This window comes from Pristiophorus japonicus, chromosome 23, assembly GCF_044704955.1.
Source record: "Pristiophorus japonicus isolate sPriJap1 chromosome 23, sPriJap1.hap1, whole genome shotgun sequence".
NCBI lineage: Eukaryota > Metazoa > Chordata > Chondrichthyes > Pristiophoridae > Pristiophorus > Pristiophorus japonicus.
Genome location: NC_091999.1, coordinates 46,212,401 through 46,232,293, shown reverse-complemented (window position 1 = coordinate 46,232,293; position 19,893 = coordinate 46,212,401). Strand labels below are relative to the sequence as shown.

The window sequence follows — 19,893 nt, the reverse complement described above, 5'->3', positions numbered from 1 at the left end:
CACAGCAGAAAGTTGGTCATCTAACTCCTCAAGTTTGCAGAATAGAGAAAGATACTGACTCCCAGAACATCTCGAATCTGTTGTAAATATCGTTCAAATCCTGACCAGTTCCAATTGTCAGTTTCCATTACAGTGAAGGCAATTCAAGACACAAGAGGGGCCGGGAGTCGGGGTGAAGAAGGGGTTGGGGTGAGGGGGGTTGGAGAGGAGGGGTTGGGGTGAGGGGGGCTGGAGAGTAGGGGTGAAGAAGGGGTTGGGGTGAGGGGGGTTGGAGAGTAGGGGTGAAGGAGGGGTTGGGGTGAGGGGGGCTGGAGAGTAGTGGTGAAGAAGGGGTTGGGGTGAGGGGGGTTGGAGAGTAGCGGTGAAGGAGGGGTTGGGGTGAGGGGGGCTGGAGAGTAGTGGTGAAGAAGGGGTTGGGGTGAGGGGGGTTGGAGAGTTGGGGTGAAGGAGGGGTTGGGGTTTTGGGGAGGAGATGTAATGTAGGAAATGCCGCAGCCAATTTGTGCACAGCAGGATCCCACATACAGCCATGTAATGATGACAAGACAATCCGTTCTCAGTGATGTAAGTTGAGGGATACACATTGCCCAGGACACTGGGGTGAACTCCGCCTGTTCTTCCTCTGAATCGTGGCCGTGGGATCTTTTACATCCAACTTAAAATCTAGACAGGGCATCGGTTTAGTGTCTCACCTGAAAGACGGCACCTCTGACAGTGCAGCACTCCCTCTGTACTGACACCTGGAGTCTGGGCCTAGATTATGTGCTCGGGCTCTGGATTGGGAATTGAACCATCACTCGGCCGAGAGTGCTACCACTGAGCCAAGGCTGACAGGGTCTGTTCCCTGTTCCCGTTACACTAGACCGTGCCGGTGTTATTACACTGACCCACACATTCATACTGCAGTGGGCCTTGACTCTGTTATCAGACATTTGGCAAAGCATTTGTTACAACAAGAAAACAACCAGAACTTACATTAATACAGCGCCTTTAATGCAATGAAGCATCTCACGGCGCTTAACACGATCGATATCAATAAGAAAACATTTTTGACACAGAGCCACAGAGAAAGATATCAGGACAGATTCCCAAAAGGTTGATTTGAAGAGGTAGTTATTAAAAAGAACCTTGAAAGAGGAGGTGGAGGTTTAGGGGGGAATTCCAGAGCTTAGAGCTTCGGCAGCTGAAGACACGGCCACCAATGGTGGGGCGATTAAAATCAGGGATGGGCAAGGACAGATTTGGAGGAGTGCAGAAACTCGGAGGGTGGTGGGGCTGTAAGAGTTTACAGAGATAGGGAGGGGCGAGGCCAGGGATAGTTTTGAAACCAAAGATTAGAATTTTAAAATCGAGGTATTGCTTAACCAGGAGCCAATGTAGGTCAGTGAGCACAGGGGGTTGGGTGAATGAGGTTATAGTAATAGGCCCTGACTTGCACACACTATTAGAGGAGACCCAATCTTTGTTTTGTTGCACTAGACACTGTCTGTGTGACCATCACACTCGATCCAGCATTGTTTTCACTATTACACTCGAGTCTGCCTCTGTTATTATTGGATCAAACACGGTCTTTGTTACTCTCACAGTGGGCCATGCATTTGCTGTTATTACTCCGGACCCTGTCTCTGGAATTGTTACACGAGACCTGAAAATAACCTGCCCCTGTAGTTCCAGTTCTAGTGCACACTTCTATTATTATAACTGTAGATCGTGTCTCTGTTATATTCTATAGAGAATGTTTCTGGTATTGTTAAAGTGTTAAAGGCTTCTGTTAGTGTGACACTATCACCTCTTTCAATTATTATTGCCAAAAAATTATTTCAATATTAAAGACTTGTTTATAGTGTAAAACTAGGCTTTGTGCCAGTTATTAATGCACCTTACCCTGTCTCTGTTTATATTACACTGGACCCTGTCTCTGTTTATATTACACTACACCCTGTCCCTGTTTATATTACACTGGTCTGTGACACTGTTTATATTACACTGGGCCCTGACACTGTTTATATTACACTGGACCCTGTCTCTGTTTATATTACACTAGACCCGGTCCCTGTTTATATTACACTAGACCCGGTCTCTGTTTATATTACACTCGACCCGGTCTCTGTTTATATTACACTCGACCCGGTCTCTGTTTATATTACACTCGACCCTGTCTCTGTTTATATTACACTCGACCTTGTCTCTGTTTATATTACACTAGACCCGGTCTCTGTTTATATTACACTAGACCCGGTCTCTGTTTATATTACACTAAACCCGGTCTCTGTTTATATTACACTAGACCCGGTCTCTGTTTATATTACGCTCGACCCGGTCTCTGTTTATATTACACTCGACCCGGTCTCTGTTTATATTACACTCGACCCGGTCTCTGTTTGTATTACACTCGACCCGGTCTCTGTTTATATTACACTCGACCCGGTCTCTGTTTATATTACACTCGACCCTGTCTCTGTTTATATTACACTCGACCCTGTCTCTGTTTATATTACACTAGACCCGGTCTCTGTTTATATTACACTAGACCCGGTCTCTGTTTATATTACACTAGACCCGGTCTCTGTTTATATTACACTAGACCCGGTCTCTGTTTATATTACACTCGACCCGGTCTCTGTTTATATTACACTAGACCCGGTCTCTGTTTATATTACACTAGACCCGGTCTCTGTTTATATTACACTAGACCCGGTCTCTGTTTATATTACACTAGACCCGGTCTCTGTTTAAATTACACTAGACCCGGTCTCTGTTTATATTACACTAGACCCGGTCTCTGTTTATATTACACTCGACCCGGTCTCTGTTTATATTACACTAGACCCGGTCTCTGTTTATATTACACTAGACCCGGTCTCTGTTTATATTACACTAGACCCGGTCTCTGTTTATATTACACTAGACCCTGTCTCTGTTTATATTACACTAGACCCTGTCTCGGTTTATATTTGGTCTTTTGTGCTGGCCCAATAGGGTGAGTCCAGGCTGGCCCAATAGTGTGTGCCGGGCCTGGAACCGGGGGGTGAACACGGGGCCTGCGGGCTGTGAGTCGTGGCCTGGGCTCGAGCCCGGGAGTGTGTGAAGCGGATGGTGCGGAGTGTTGTCACTCCGGCCTGGGCCTGCACTCGGGCTGTGTGACCCCCCACCCCCGACCCCCCCCCCCCCTGGAGTTTTTTTAACCCAAGGGAACTATTAGTTCTGCACTTTGTGACCGACAGGCGACAAGCCCCGCCCACTGTCTAGCCTCCCCCACCCCCCCGAATCATTCCATGTAGGTGGTGCTGAGAAACAGGACTGGGGGAGGCATGTACTGGGACTGGGGTAAGGCACTTCGGCTGGGGGAGGAATGCACTGGGACTGGGGCAAGGCACTTCGGCTGGGGGAGGAATGCACTGGGACTGGCGTAAGGCACTTTGGCTGGGGGAATCATGCATTTCAAGAGATGGAACCCTGTGAAGTGCAGCAAATATTGCAGCGTTTGGGAATGACATGTATTCATTCAGGCCGCGCAACGGGTATTATTTCAGGGAATAACAGTGGAGCTGTTTTTGTTTAAACAGATGAAACCCTGTCATTGTGGAACAACCACGCTTCTCGTGTCCTGGTCAAGTACGTGTGCAGTAAGTGTCGTCATCTGGAGGAGCTCGATCTCCGGGTTTCGGAGCTTGAGCAGCAGCGAGTGTCACTGCATCCGCGAGGCTGAGAGCTACGTGGATAGCACCTTTCAGGGGGTCGTCACCTCGCAGCATAAGAGTGTGCAGGCAGAGAGGGAGTGGGTGACTGCCCAGACAGACATGGAGGACCAGGCAGGTAGTGCAGGACACCTCTCAGTGCATCTCACTCTCTGTACTGGTGGTTCCTCAGGGAGTACAGCCAGAGCCAAGTCCAAGGCATCATGGGTGGTTCAACTGTACGGAACGGGGGGAAGGGCAAGGTCAGGTCGGCAATAGTGAAAGGGGTTTCAATAGTTACAGGAACAGACAGGCATTTCTGTGGCTACCGACAACTCCAGGATGGTAGGTTGTCTTTCTGGTGCCAGAGTCAAGGATATCATTGAGAGACTGCAGGACATTCTGAGGGTCGAGGGTGAACAGACAGATTCCTGAGGGGCTGGGGACTGTACAAGCCGGATAAGGTCACACCTCAACAGGGCCCCGACCATTATCCTCCCGGGGGTTTGCTAATGCTGTTGGGGAGGGTTTAAACTTGCTTGGCAGGGAGATGGGAACCTGAGCGCAGATTCAGAAGGGAGAGAAGCAAAGCTTGAAAATGGGAGCAGAACATTTGTAAATGAGTTTGGACGGCAGAGGAAACAAAGGCTAGAAAATCGACAACAAAGGAGTTAGGCCGTGCTTAATGGTATATACTTCAATGCAAGAAGTCTAGGGGATAAGGCAGATAAGCTGAGGTGTTGTTACAGCAGTGAGGAGGGATGAGATGTTGGAAGGATCATCAAATGAGGCCATATGTGTTGAACTGATGAACAAAAGCGGGCCAATCACAATGTTGGGAGTGTACTATAAACAGTCAGAGGGAGATAGAAAAGCAAATATGGAGGAAGGTTTCTGAGAAGTCCAAAACCAATAGGGCAGCAATAGTCGGGGATTTCAACGACCACCGAATCATAGACATTTACAGCACAGAAGGAGGCCATTCGCCCACTGTGTCTGTACCGGTCGATAAAGAGCTATCCAGCCTAATCCCACTTTCCAGCTCTTGCTCCACAGCCTTGTGGGTTATGACACTTCCAGTGCATATCCAAGTATGTTTCAAATGTGGTGAGGGTTTCTGCCTCTATCACCCTTTCAGGCAGTGAGTTCCAGACCCCCACCACCCTCTGGGTGAAAAGTTTCTGCTCAACTCCCCTCGAATCCTTCTACCAATTACTTTAAATCTGTGCCCCCTGGTTATTGACCTGTCTGCGAAGGGAAATAGGTCAGTTCAGAGAAGGTTCACAAGGTTGATTCCTGAGGTGAAGGGGTTGTCATATGAAGATAGATTGAGCAGGTTGGGCCTATACTCATGAAGTTTAGAAGACTGAGAGGTGATCTTATTGAAATGTATAAGATGCTGAGGGAGCTTGACAGTGTCGAGATGTTTCCCCTCGAGAGGGAAACTTAAACTAGGGTGCATAGTTTCAAAATAAGGGGTTGTCCATTTAAAATGGTAATGAGGAAGAATTTCTTCTCCCAGAGGGTTGTGAATCTTTGGAATTCTCGACCTGAGAGAACTGTGGAGACTGGGTCATTGAACATATTTAAGGTGGAAATAGACAGATTTTTGATCGTTAAGGGAGTCGACAGTTTATGCGAGTGGGCAGGGAAGTGGAGTTGGGACCAAGGTCAGATCAGCCATGATCTTATTGAACGGCGGAGTGGGCTCGAGGGGTCCGATGGCCTACTCCTATTTATTTGTCCTTATGTTCTAATGTCCCGATCCACTCCATCTGGGACCCTCATAATTTTGTACGCAATTCTATCCTCAGCCTCCTCTATTCCAAAGAAAATAACACCAGCCTATCGAAACATTCTTCAGCTAAAATTCTTCAGTCCAGTCCAGGTAAATCTCATCTGTACCCTCTCCAGTGCAATCACATATTTCCTGCACTGCGGTGACCAGATCTGTGCGAATACTCTAGCTGTGGTCTAACTAGTGTTTTACACGGTCCTAGCATAACCTCCAGAGGCTGGAACTTACTGCCTGAAAGAATAGTAGAGGCAGGAACCCTCATCGCATTTGCCAAAGTACTTGGATATGCACTGCAAGTGCCATAACCTACAGGGCTATGAACCAAGAGCTGGAAAGTGGGATTAGGCTGGATAGCTCTTTTTCAGCCACATAGACACAGTGGACCAAATGGCTTCCTTCTGTGTTGTAAACTGCTATGATCCAATGTCACCAATCCCCTCCTGTCTGATATAAACCCACCCCACAGTCACTGACACCAATCCCCTCCTGTCTGATATAAACCCACCCCACAGTCACTGACACCAATCCCCTCCTGTCTGATATAAACCCATCCCACAGTCACTGACACCAATCCCTTCCTGTCTGATATAAACCCACCTCACAGTCACTGACACCAATCCCCTCCTGTCTGATCTAAACCCACCCCACAGTCACTGACACCAATCCCCTCCTGTCAGATATAAACCCATCCACAGTCACTGACACCAATCCCCTCCTGTCTGATATAAACCCACCTCACAGTCACTGACACCAATCTCCTCCTGTCTGATATAAACCAACCCCACAGTCACTGACACCAATCCCCTCCTGTTTGATATAAACCCACCCCACAGTCACTGACACCAATCCCCTCCTGTCTGATATAAACCAACCAACATCATCGGCAGTGCCTTGGAGTCGAGGATGACTTGCTTCCACATTACAAATGAGGTCTCAGATGTCTGTTAAGTCCAATGCGGGAGCTACAGTCTCTGTCGCAGGTTGGACAGACGGTGGTTGAAAGTACGTTGGTTGAAGTGCCGCTTTGTTGAAGTGCTTGGGTTGTCGTGTGCTCCTCCCGCCGTCAGCACTTGGTCTCCGCTTGCTCCAGGTGGAGAGACTCGAAGTGTTCGACGCCCTCACGGATTATTCTCTTCCACTCTGAGCGATCTTGTGCCAGGGATTCCCAGGTGTCGGCGGGGATGTTGAACTTCAAGGAGGCCTTGAGGGTGTCCTTGAAGCGTTTCCTCTGCCCCCCGGGGCTCGCTTGCCATGTTGAAGCTCCAAGTAGAGTGCTTGCTTTGGGAGTCTCGTATCGGGCATGTGGACGGTGTGTCCCATCCATCGGAGCTGATCGAGCGAGGTCAATGCTTCAATGCTGAGCATGTTGGTCTGTGAGAGAACAGACGTTGGTGCGTCTGTCCTGCCAATGGATTTGCAGGATCTTCCGGAGGCATGTTATTTCTCCAGTGCTTTGATGTGCCTGCTGTACATAGTCCATGTCTGAGAAGCATGTCTGAGGGCAGGTATCACTACTGCTCGGTAGATCATGAGCTTTGTGCCGGTTTTACGGTTCTGGTCTTCAAACACTCTTTGCCTTAGGCGACCAAAGGCTGCGCTGGCACACGGAAGGTGGTGCTGGCTCTAGTCATTGATATGTGCCCTTGTTGACAGTCGGCTCCCGAGTTATGAAAAATGTTCCACGTTGTCCAAAGGCCTCATCGTGGATTTTGATCACTGGGGTGGGGTGGGGTGCAGGGCAGTGCTGTTTGGTAGGGATAGGTTGATAGAGCACCTTTCTTTTATAGAGATGTTTAGTGTAAGGCCTATACTCTCAGATACTACGGTGATCGTGTTGACGCTGGTTTGGAGCTCGTCCTCTGAGCGAGTGCAGACACAAGCATCATCTGCATATTGTAATTCGATGACGGAGGATGGCACGACCTTGGATCTAGTCTGAAGACGATGGAGGTTGAACAGTTTCCCATTTATTCTGTAGATTATCTCCACTCCAGCGGGAAGCTTACTGACGGTGAGATGTAGCAATGCAGCAAGGAAGATGGAGAAGAGCGTGTGTGCAGTGACACAGCCTTGCTTCACCCCGGTCCGTACATGAATTGGGTCTGTGGTGGATCCATTGCTCAGGATCACAGCTTGCATGTTATCACCAAGCAAGTGGAGGATGGTGACAAATTTTTGAGGGCAGCCGAATTTGAAAAGTACACCCCATAATCCCTCACGGTTGACAGTGTCAAAGGCCTTGGTCAGGTCAAAGAAGGTTGAATTAACCCCACAGTCACTGACACCAATCTCCTCCCATGTGATATAAACCAACCCTTGTCACTGACACCAAGTGGACTGGGAAAATATGTTCAAGGGTAAGACTGTAGAAACGCAGTGGCAAACATTTAAGGAGATATTTCATAATCTCAGCAGAGAAATAAAGATACTAAGAGAAGGATGAACCATCCCTGGCTAACGAAGGATGCAAAGGATGGTATCAAATTGAAAAAAATGTCATACAATGTTGCCAAGGACAGTGGAAAGCCAGAGGATTGGGAAATGTTTAGAAACCAGCAAAGGACAACTAAAAATAATGATAAAGACAGAGATGATAGCATATGAGATCAAACTAACAAGAAATATAAAAACAGGCAGTAAGAGCTTCTGCAGAGAGTAGCTAAAGTAAACGTTGGTCCTTTAGAGGATGGGACTGGAAAATTAATAATGGGACACACGGAAATGGCAGAGACTTTGAACAAATATTTTCCATCGGTCTTCACGATAGAGGACACTAAAAACATCCCAATAGTTGATAAAAGAGTTATTGCTGGGGGCGGGGACCTTAAAAGAATCACTATCACTGGAGATAAAGTACTCAGTAAACTAATGGGATTAAAGGTGGACAAGTCCCCTGGACCTGATGGCATGCATCCCAGGGTCTTAAGAGAAGTGGCTGCAGAGATAGTGGATGCACTGGTTGTAATCTACCAAAATTCCCTGAATTCTGGAGCGGTCCCAGTGGACTTGAAACTGCAAATGTAACATCCTTGTTGAAGAAAAGAGGGAGACAGAAAGCAGTAAACTATAGACCAGTTAGCCTACCATCTGTCAATGGGAAAATACTGGAGTCCATCATTAAGCAAGTAGTAGCAGGACATTTAGAAAATCATATTGCAGTCAAGCAGAGTCAGCATAGTTTTATGAAAGGAAAACTATGGTTGACAAATTTGCTGGAGTTGTTTGAAGATGTAACGAGCAGAGTGGATAAAGGAGAACCCGTTGATGTTGTATATTTGGATTTCCAGAAAGTATTCGATAAGGTGCCACACAAAAGGTTACTGCACAAGCTAAGAGCTCACGGGGTTGTCGATACTATTTCAGCATGGATCGAGGATTGGGTAACAGACAAAACACAGAGTCGGGATAAATGGGTCATTTTCAGGTTGGCAAACTGTAACTAGTGGGGTGCCGCTGGGACCTCAACTATTTATAATTTATATCAATGACTTGGATGAAGGGACCCAGTGTTACACAGCCAAATTTGCTGATGATACAAAGATAGGTGGGAAAGCAAGTTGTGAGGAGGACGCAACAAATCTACAAAGGGATATAGACCGGCTCAGTGAGAGGGGAAAAATCTGGCAGATGGACTATAATGTGGTAAATGTCAGGTTATCTCCTTTGGTAGGAAAAATAAAAAAGCAAATTATTACTTAAATGGACGATTACAAAATACTGTTATACAGAGGGATCTGGGGTTTCTTGTACATGTAACTCAAAGTTAGTATGCAGGTACAGCACGTAATCGGGAAGGCAAATGGAATGCTGGCCTTTATTGCAAGGGGGACGGAGTATAAAAGTCAGGAAATCCTGCTACAACTGGACAGGGTATTGGTAAGACCACACCTAGAGTACTGCGTACAGTTTTGGTCTGCACTTGTCTCCATTCCCGTGCTGAGGGGATTGCTACAACAGACGGGAGGGCAACCAGGGAGTGAACCTGAAGGTACCGTCTGTGGCTGGGTTCAGTTCTATACTGCATGCTTCCCCTCCCTCACATCTCTCCCCTCCCCTGAAGGTGCTGAATCTGGCTGGGTTCAGTTCTACATTCACTGGTTCCCCTCCCCTGAAGGTACTGACTCTGGCTGGGTTAAGTTATGCACTCACTGGTTCCCCTCCCCTGAAGGTGCTGACTGTGGCTGGGTTCAGTTCCAAACTCAGAAGAACATAAATAGGAGTAGGAGTAGGCCATACGGTCCCTCGAGCCTACTGCGCCATTTAATACGATCATGGCTGATCTGATCATGGACTCAGGTCCACTTTCCTGCCCGCTCTCCATAACCCCTTATTCCCTTATCGGTTGATAAACTGTCTATTTCTGTCTTAAATTTATACAATGACCCAGCTTCCACAGCTCTCTGAGGCAGTGAATTCCACAGATTTACAACTCACAAGAAATTCCTCCTCATCTCAGTTTTAAATGGGCGGCCCTTTATTCTAAGATTATGCCCTCTAGTTCTAGTCTCTCCCATCAGTGGAAACATTCTCTCTGCATCCACCTTGTCAAGCCCCCTCATAATCTTATACATTTCGATGTGATCACCTCTCATTCTTCTGAACTTCAACCTCCTCAACCTTTCCTCATAAGCCAACCCCCTGATCTCCAGATCAACCTACTGAACCTTCTCTCAACTGACTCCAAAGCAAGTATATCCTTTCGTAAATATGGAACCCAAAACTGCATGCAGTATTCCAGGTGTGGCCTGACCAATACCCTGTATAACTGTAGCAAGACTTCCCTGCTTTTATACTCCATCCCCTTTGTAATAAAGGCCAAGAGTCCATTGGCCTTCCTGATCACTTGCTATCCCTGCGTGCTAACATTTAGCGTGTCAGGCACAAGTTCCCCCAGGTCCCGTGTACTGCAGCAGTTTGCAATTTTTTTCCATTAAATAATAACTTGCTCTTTCATTTTTTCTGCCAAAGAGCATGACCTCACACTTTCCAACATTATATACCATCTGCCAAATTTTTGCCCACTCACTTAGCCTGACTATGCCCTGTTGCAGATTTTTTGTGTCCTCCTCACACATTGCTATTCCTCCGATCTTTGTATCATCAGCAAACTTGGCTGCATTACATTCGGCCCCTTCTTCCAAGTTGTTGATATAGATTGTAAATAGTTGGGGTCCCAGCACTGATACCTGCAGCACCCCACTAGTTACTGGTTGCCAACCTGAGAATGAACCATTTATCCCAATACTCTGTTTTATGTTAGTTGGCCAATCCTTTGTACATGCTAATATATTGCCCCCAACCTCCTCAACATTTTATCATAAGTCAACCCCCTCATTTACGGAATCAACCTTGTGAACCTTCTCTGAACTGCCTCCTCTCTTCTCCACTGAAGATGCTGACTCTTGTCTGGTTTCAGTTCTAAACTCACTGGTTCCCATCTCTCTCCTCCCCTGAAGGTGCTTACTCTGGCTGGGTTCAGTTCAGCAATCACTGGTTCCCCTCCCCTGAAGGTGCTGACTCTGGCTGGGGTCAGTTCTACACTCAATGGTTCCCCTCCTTCTCATCCCCGATAGGTGTAGACTCTGGCTGGGTTCAGTTCTGCATGCACTGGTTCCCCTCTCCTCCCCTGTAGGTACTGACTCTGTCTGGGTTGAGTTCTACACTCACTGGTTCCCCTCCCCTGAAGGTACTGACTCTGGCTGGGTTCAGTTCTACACTCACTGGTTCCCCTCCCCTGAAGGTACTGACTCTGGCTGGGTTCAGTTCTACACTCACTGGTTCCCCTCCCCTGAAGTTACTGACTGTCTGGGTTCAGTTCTACACTCACTGGTTACCCTCCCCTGAAGGTACTGACTCTGTCTGGATTCAGTTCCACACTCACTGGTTCCCCTCCCTCTCCTCCCCTAGAGGTGTCGGCTCTGGCTGGAACAAGTTCTACAATCACTGGTCCCCTCCCCTGAAGGTGCTGACTTTGGCTGGAATCTGTTCTACACTTACTGGCTCCTCTCTCATCCAATGCAGATGCTGAATCTGTCTGGTTTCAGTTCTGCACTCACTAGTTAACATAAGAACATAAGAAATAGGAGCAGGCACAGCCCATACGGCTCCTCGAGCCTGCTCCTCTATTTAATCCGATCATGGCTGATCCAATCATGGACTCGAGTCCACTCCCCTGTCCGCTCCCCATAACCACTTATTCCCTTCGCGTTTATGAATCTCTGTTTCCGTCTTAAATTTATTCAATGTCCCGGCTTGCACAGCTCTCTGAGGCAGTGAATTCCACAGACCTACAACCCTCTGCGAGAAGAAATTTCTTCTTTTAAGTGGGCGGCCCCTTATTCTAAGATTATGCCCCGTAGTTCTAGTCTCCCCATTATCAGTGGAAATTCCTCTCTTCATCCACCTTGTCAAACCCTCCTCATAATCTTACACATTTCGTTAAGACCACCGCTCATTCTTCTGAATTCCAATGAGGAGAGGCCCAGCCTCAACCTTTTCTCATAAGTCAACCCCCTCATCCCTGGAATCAACCTTGTGAAAATTCTCTGAGCTGCCTCCAAAGCAAGTATATCCTTTTGGAAATATGGAAACCAAAACTGCACGCAATATTCCAGGTGTGGCCTCACCAATACCCTGTACAACTGTAGCAAGACTTCCATGCTTTTATACTCCATCCCCTTTGTAATAAAGGCCACGATTCCATTGGCCTTCCTGATCACTTGCTGTACCTGCATACTATCCTTTTATGTTTCATGCACATGTACCTCCAGGTCTCGCTGTACTGCAGCACTTTGCAACCTTTCAACATTTAAATAATAACTTGCTGTTTAATTTTTTTCTGCCGAAGTGCATGACCTCACACTTTCCAACATCATACTCCATCTGCCAAATTTATGCTCACTCACTCAGCCTGTCTGTGTCCTTTTGCAGAATTTGTGTCCCTGCCTCACACCTTGCTTTTCCTCCCATCATTGTATCATCAGCAAACTTGGCTTCGTTACACTCGGTCCCTTCTTCCAAGTCATTAATATGGATTGTAAATAGTTGGAGTCTCAGCACTGATCCCTGCGACACCCCACTAGTTACTGACTGTCAACCCGAGAAGCAACCATTTATCCTGATTCTCTGTTTTCTGTCAGTCAGCCAATCCTCCATCCATGCTAATATATTACCCCCAACCCCATGAACTCTTATCCCCTACCTGTCCCCCACCCCCCAACCCCTGGAGGTACTGACTCTGGCTGGGTTCGGTTCGACACTCACTGGTTCCCCTCCCCTGAAGGTACTGACTCTGGCTAGGTTCAGGTCTACACTCACTGGTTCCCCGCGCCCCCCATGAAGTTGCTGACTCTGGCTGGGTTCAGTTCTACACTCACTGTTTCCCCTCCCTTGAAGGTGCTAACTCTGGCTGGGTTTAGTTCTGCACTCACTGGTTCCCCTCCCCTGAAGGTACTGACTCTGGCTGGGTTCAGTTCTACACTCACTGGTTCCCCTCCCCTGAAGGTAATGACTCTGGCTGGGTTCAGGTCTACACTCACTGGTTCCCCTCCCCTGAAGGTACTGTCTCTGGCTGGGTTCAGTTCTACACTCACTGGTTCCCCTCCCCTGAAGGTACTGACTCTGGCTGGGTTCAGTTCTACACTCACTGGTTCCCCTCCCCTGAAGATACTGACTCTGGCTGGGTTCAGTTCTACACTCACTGGTTCCCCTCTCCTGAAGGTACTGACTCTGGCTGGGTTCAGTTCGACACTCACTGGTGCCCCTTCCCTGAAGATACTGACTCTGGCTGGGTTCAGTTCTACACTCACTGGTTCCCCTCTCCTGAAAGTACTGACTCTGGCTGGGTTCAGTTCTACACTCACTGGTTCCCCTCCCCTGAAGGTACTGACTCTGGCTGGGTTCAGTTCCAGACATTGACATCATTTACTTTGTTCCTGCACCAAGATGGCTACGCATGCGCGGTGCTACTCAGAATCAAAATAGCGGAGCGCTGAACCTGCCTTCCTGTACGAAGATGGCCGCCGTTAGCCTGGGCCTGTGACCGGGAGAAAGCCCCGAAGCTGCAACCACCGATATTCCGGTTATTATTCCGGGCTTGCATCGGGCACCGGCTGTTTATGAAGCCTCCCTGGCTTCCCGGTGGTCCATTATTTCGCTCTGTCCCGCTCAAAAGGACACTTCTGAGGAGCCGGTACAAAACGTGTCGATGCCGCCATTACACGCACCGCGCATGCTCCAAACACAGCCAGGGCCTGCGCACTGAGCTCCTGTAGTCTGGGTGCGGCACATTCTCCCCCGCGGGGCATGCTGGGTACATACGACCATGAGAAATAGGAGCAGGAGTGGGCCACCCAGACCCCCGAGCCTGCTCCCCATTCAATAAGGTCATGGCTGGTCTGATCATCGGCTCAGCTCCATTCCCTGCCCGCTCCCCAGAACCCTTCACTCCCTTACCATACCTGGAGTCCTGTGCACTGTATTGGTCTTCTTCTCTCAGGAAGGACATCCTTGCCTTGCTTAGATACAGAGTAAAGCTTCCTCAACACTATCCCACGAGACATTCCAAGGTAAGATATGGAGTATATCTCCCTCAACCTGTCCCATGCATTCCAGAGTGGATACTGCATTGGTTAGATAATGAATAAAGCTCACTCTGCACTATCCTATCAAACACTCCCAGGATAGGTACAGCACAAATTAAATATACAGTAAATCTGTGCCAAAGGAACTGTACCCCATTGAGAGTCAGTGCCAGAGGAAACTACAGCATGGGATAGATACAGAATATAGCTCCTTCTACACTGTTCTGAACAATCCCAGGGCAGGTAAAGCACGGGTTAGATGATCATAGCCGGTCCCTCGAACGAGAATGATTTGCTTCCACAGCAGTTCACAGATATTTCAATGAAGGACCCAATGTTCCAGTCCTGACCTCCAATTGAGGAGGTGGAAGATGCCGATGGGTGGATTGTTTTTAACGTGTGGTGACCGTTGCACACCAGCCACGACACGGGCATGACAGAGCTCGGATTGGTCCAGTGGCAAGGGTTAATCAGGATTACTGGAGACCTGTTTTGCTGTACTGAGCTAGTGTGCACAAATATAACAGTGTGGGCAGGTCCGTGCTGCCCCTGGGCTCTTGCCTCTTTTCCGCCCGGTACCCTCATTCGCCGCACCTCCGCCACGATCACTCGCCACTCCTCCACCACAAACATTCGCTTCACCTCCGGCACGATCCCTCTCCGCTCCTCCTCCAAAAATACACTCGCCGCACCTCCGCCACAATCTACTGCCCCATCTCTGCACCAAACATTCGCATGAACCTCCATCAAGATCACCCACCAAATCTCAGGCATGCTCCCTCATCACTCCTCTGCCCCGATCACTCGTCGCAAGTCCAGCACATCCTTCCATGTTCCTCTGCTGTACCAGGGCCCTGCCGATGCTCCTGCCCATGCTCCAAATGGCAATCTGGGCCCTGATGATGTCTCTCGGTCGTCTACCTCGAAGCCGTCACACATTTATGTCAGCTCACACTGAAGCTGCAGTGGCTCGCTCCTGCTCTTTTTATAGCCCCAAACTGTGGAGATGTTCTCTCGCAGGTTGGGGTGGCCCATGATGTGATACATGCGTTAGATACAGTGTAGAGCTCCCGCTGCTCTACTCTGCCACATTAAATACTCTCAGGTGAAGTACAGCACGGTTTCAACAGAGAGTAAATCTCTCTCTACACGGTCCCATTAAACAGTCCCAGGGCAGGTACAGCATGGGTTATATCCAGAATAAAGCTCTCTCAACATTGTCGCAACAAACAGACGAGGGTTGGTACAGCACATATGGAGTACATGTCCCACAAACACTCCAGGGCAGGAACAGCACGGGATAATTACAGAGTAATTTCTCCCTCTACACTGTTTCAATAAAAAAATCCCAGGGCAGGTATCGCACAACTATTTTTTGTTGATCTTTAAATCAAGTGCCCCCTGATTAAAGCTGGGGTGGGGGGGCACTATAACCAACAAAATAAACCAATTAAACTTTGGACAGTCAAATTAAAATTTGGTTGCTGGGGGTGATGATGCACTCCAGTCACTCCGGCTGAGGAGCTCCTCCCGGAGTCACAGTGCACATTTCGTCCTCCAAGGGGTATAATGGATATGAGTAGGTACACAGTAAGGATCCCAATACACTGTCCCATCACACTCTCCCAGGGCAGGTACAACATGGATTAAATACAGACCAAAGCTTCCGCTATACAGATCCCAGGGCAAGTACAGTACAGGTTAGACACAGAGTACATCTCCCTCTAACGTCCCAGGCATTCCAGGGCAGATACAGCATTTATTAGATATTGAGGAGATCTGCCTCTATAATGTTCAACCAGACATTCCCAGGGCAGGTACAACACGGGTTAGATACAGTGGAATGTTCCCTCTACACTGATCTATCAAACACTCCCATCACAGGTACAGCACGGGTTAGATACAGAGTAAAACTCCCTCTACACTGTCCATCAAACACTCCTAGGGCACGTATAGCACTGGGTAAAAACAGAGTACAGTTCCCTCTACACTGTCCCAGCAAACATTCCCAGGGCAAGTACACAAATGATAGATACAGAGTAAATTCCCTCTACACTGTCCTATCAGCCACTCCATGGCAGGTACAGAAAGCGTTATAATGCAAAGTAAATATCCTTCTACATTGTCCCATTAACCAGTCCCAGAGTAGGTAAAGCACGGGTTAGATACAGAGTAAATCTCCCTCTACACTGTCCCATCAAACACACCCAGGGCAGGAACAACACGGGTTACATATTGAGTAAAAATCACTCTACACTGTCCCGTTAAACACTCTGAGCGAAGATACAGCACAGAGTAGATACAGAGAAAAACGTGCTCTACACCATCCCATCAAAAATTGCCAGGGCAGGTACAGCAGGGGTTAGACAGAAATGTTTAGGCTGGATGTTCCAGAATTGAGGCCTGGGCAACAGAAGGCACAGCCACAAAAACCACCAATGGTTGAACAATTATAATCAGGAATACTCAGAAAGACTGATATCTCATGGGCGGGGAGGTGGGGATGTTGTGGGGGCAGTGTGAGTGGGAATTTTGAAATCAAGGCGTTGCTTCACTGGAAGCCAATGTAGGTCAGCGAGCACAGGGGTGATGGGTGAGCTGGACTTGGTGCGAGTTCGGACATGGGCAGCCGAGTTTTGGATTAACACTTCTTTATGTAGGTCAGAATGTGGGAGGAGTGCATTGGAATAGTCAAGTCCAGAAGTAAAAAAAGGCATGGATGAGGGCTTCAGCAGTGGATGAGCTGAGGCATGAGCGGAGATGGGCGATGTTACAGAGGTGGAAATAGGCATTCTTAGTTATTTTGTGGATATGTGGTCAAAAACTTATTTCAGGGTTCAATATGTCACCAAGGTTGCGAACAGTCTGGTTCAGGCTCAGACAGAAGTTGGGGAGAGGGATGGAGTCGGTCACTCGGGAACGGAGCTTGTGGTAATGATGATTACAAATATCAGAATATTTCACAGGCTATCACGTGCAAAATGTGTGGATGAGTTTTTAATATTCAATTGGTTTCAAAAACAGGTTAACTGATCGAGAAAATAACGGATTTCAAATCTTGTGCAAGACAGTTCAATAAAGGCGTGGTTCAAAAGAATGCAGCTGAGTTTAAACTGAGACACTGCAGTTAAGTCTACTACAACCACAAATCATGTATGCAAATGGAACAAGTTTGGAGTTTGATATGCTAGAAAGTGAACTAGGTGAGAAGTGATAAAAGTTAGATTAAGAAAAAGCCCTAAACGGGAACAGTCCATAACAGAACATCAATTAATCTCCTCTGATCATGGAAGAATCAAATATTCAACAAACTGTGTTTGAAACAAAGATAATTTATTCAACATTTATAGAGGGTATTAATCTCCAGCTTTACAATCTATATTAACGACTTGGAAAAAGGGACTGAGTGTAACATAGCCAAGTTTGCTGATGATACAAAGATCGAAGGAAAAGCAATGTGTGAGGAGGACACAACAAATCTGCAAAAGGACATAGACAGGCTAAGTGAGTGAGCAAACATTTGGCAGATGGACTATAATGTTGGAAAGTGTGAGGTCATGCACTTTGGCAGAAAAAAATCAAAGAGCAAGATATTGTTTAAATGGCGAAAGATTGCAAAGTACTGCAGTACAGCAGGACCTGGGGATACTTGTGAATGAAATGCAACAGGATAGTATGTCGTTTCAGCAAGTGATCAGGAAGGCCAATGGTATCTTGGCCTTTATTGCAAAAGGGATAGGGTATAAAAGCAGCAAAATCTTGCTACAGCTATATGTGAGGCCACACCTGGAATACTGCGTGCAGTTTTGGTTTCCATATTTATGAAAGGGTATACTTGCTTTGGAGGCAGCTCAGCGAAGGTTCACTAGGTTGATTCTGGGCATGAGGGGTTTGACTTATGAGGAACAATTAAGTAGGTTGGGCCTCTACTGACTGGAATTCAGAAGAATTAAAGGTGATCTTATCAAAACGTATAAGATTATGAGGGGTCTTGATAAGGTGGATGCAGAGAGGATGTTTCCAGTGATAATGGGGAGTCTAGACTTAGAGTGCATGATCTTAGAATAAGGGGCCGCCCATTTAAAAGAGAGATGAGGAGCAATTTCTTCTCTCAGCGGGTTGTAAATCTATGGACTTCACTGCCTCAGAGAGCTGTGGAAGTTGGGCCATTGAATAAATTTAAGACAGAAATAGACAGTTTCTTAAACGATATGGGAATATGGGGGCATGGGGAGCGGGCGGGGAAGTGGAACTGAGTCCATGATCAGATCAGCCAGGATCTTATTGAATGTTGGAGCATGCTCGAGGGGCCATATGGCCTACTCCTGTTGCTATTTCTTATGTTCTTATGTTCAGGTATAGAGGTTATTAAGATAACCAGAAACAAACAAGAGCTGCCAGAATGAACATGGTTCAGTGCCCAATGCAATCACAGTACATCGTGTTCTAGTCACAAATGCAATCTTTCTCCTCAACCGATTTAAAACTGAGATGAGGAGGAATTTCTTCTCTCAGAGGTTTGTAAATCTGTGGAATTCTCTGCACCAGAGAGCAGTGGAGTCTGGATCATTGTATATATTTAAGGCTGAGATAGCCAGATTTTTGAGCGATAAGGGAGTAAAGGGTTCTGGGGAGTGGGCAGGGAATGGAGCTGAGCCTATGATCAGACCAGCCATGATCTTATTGAATGGGGAGCAGGCTCGGCAGTCTGGGTGGCCCACTCCTGCTCCTATTTCTCATGGTCATATGTACCCAGCATGCCCCGCAGGGGAGAATGTGCTGCACCCAGACTACAGGAGCTCATTGCGCAAGCGCGGGCCCTGGCTGTGTTTGGAACATGCGCGGTACGTGTAATGGCGGAGGAGACGCGTTTTGTACAGACTCCCATGAAGTGTCCTTTTCAGCGGGACGGAGCAGAGTAATGGACCAGCGGGGAGCCGGGGAGGCTTCATAAACAATCGGTGCTCGCCGCAAGCCCGGAATAATAACATGAATATCGGCGGTTGCAGCTTTGGGGCTTTCTCCCGGTCACAGGCCCAGGCTAACGGTGGCCATCTTGGTGCAGGAAGGCAGGTTCACGCCGCCAATTTGATTCACTGAACAGCACAGCGCATGCGTGGCCCTCTTGGTGCAGGAACAAAGTGAATGATGTCAGTGTCTGGAACTGAACCCAGCCAGAGTCAGTACCTTCAGGGGAGGGGAACCAGTGAGTGTCGAACTGAACCCAGCTAGAGTCAGTACCTTCAGGGAAGGGGAACTAGTGAGTGTAGAACTGAACCCAGCCAGAGTCAGTACCTTCAGGGGAGGGGAACCAGTGAGTGCAGAACTGGACCCAGCCAGAGACTGCACCTTCAGGGGAGGGGAACCAGTGAGTGTAGAACTGAACCCAGCCAGAGTCAGTACCTTCAGGGGAGGGGAACTAGTGAGTGTAGAACTGAACCCAGCCAGAGTCAGCACCTTCAGGTGAGGGAACCAGTGAGTCTAGAACTGAACCCAGCCAGAGTCAGTACCTTCAGGGGAGGGAACCAGTGACTGTAGAACTAAAGCCATCCATAGTCAATACCTTCAAGGGAGAGGAACCAGTGACAGTAGAACTAAACCCAGCCAGAGTCAGCATCTTCAGTGGTGGGGAAAGAGGGGAGGGACTGAGAGGACCCAGTGATTGCAGAAATGACCCCAGCCAGAGACCGCCCCATCAGGGGAGCAGAGGTAGGGGAACCAGTGAGTGCGGAACTGAACACAGCCAGACTCAGCATCTTCAGTGGAAGTGGGGAACCAATGAGTGTCGACCTGAACCCAGCCACAGTCAGAACATTCAGGGGAGGAGAGGGACGGG

The 19,893-nt window shown here is 47.9% G+C and overlaps 1 pseudogene; it reads right to left on the bottom strand.

The window, feature by feature from the left end:
* Nucleotides 1–19,893, bottom strand: part of LOC139235516 (zinc finger protein 420-like) — a 112,686-nt pseudogene that overhangs the window by 64,662 nt on the left and 28,131 nt on the right.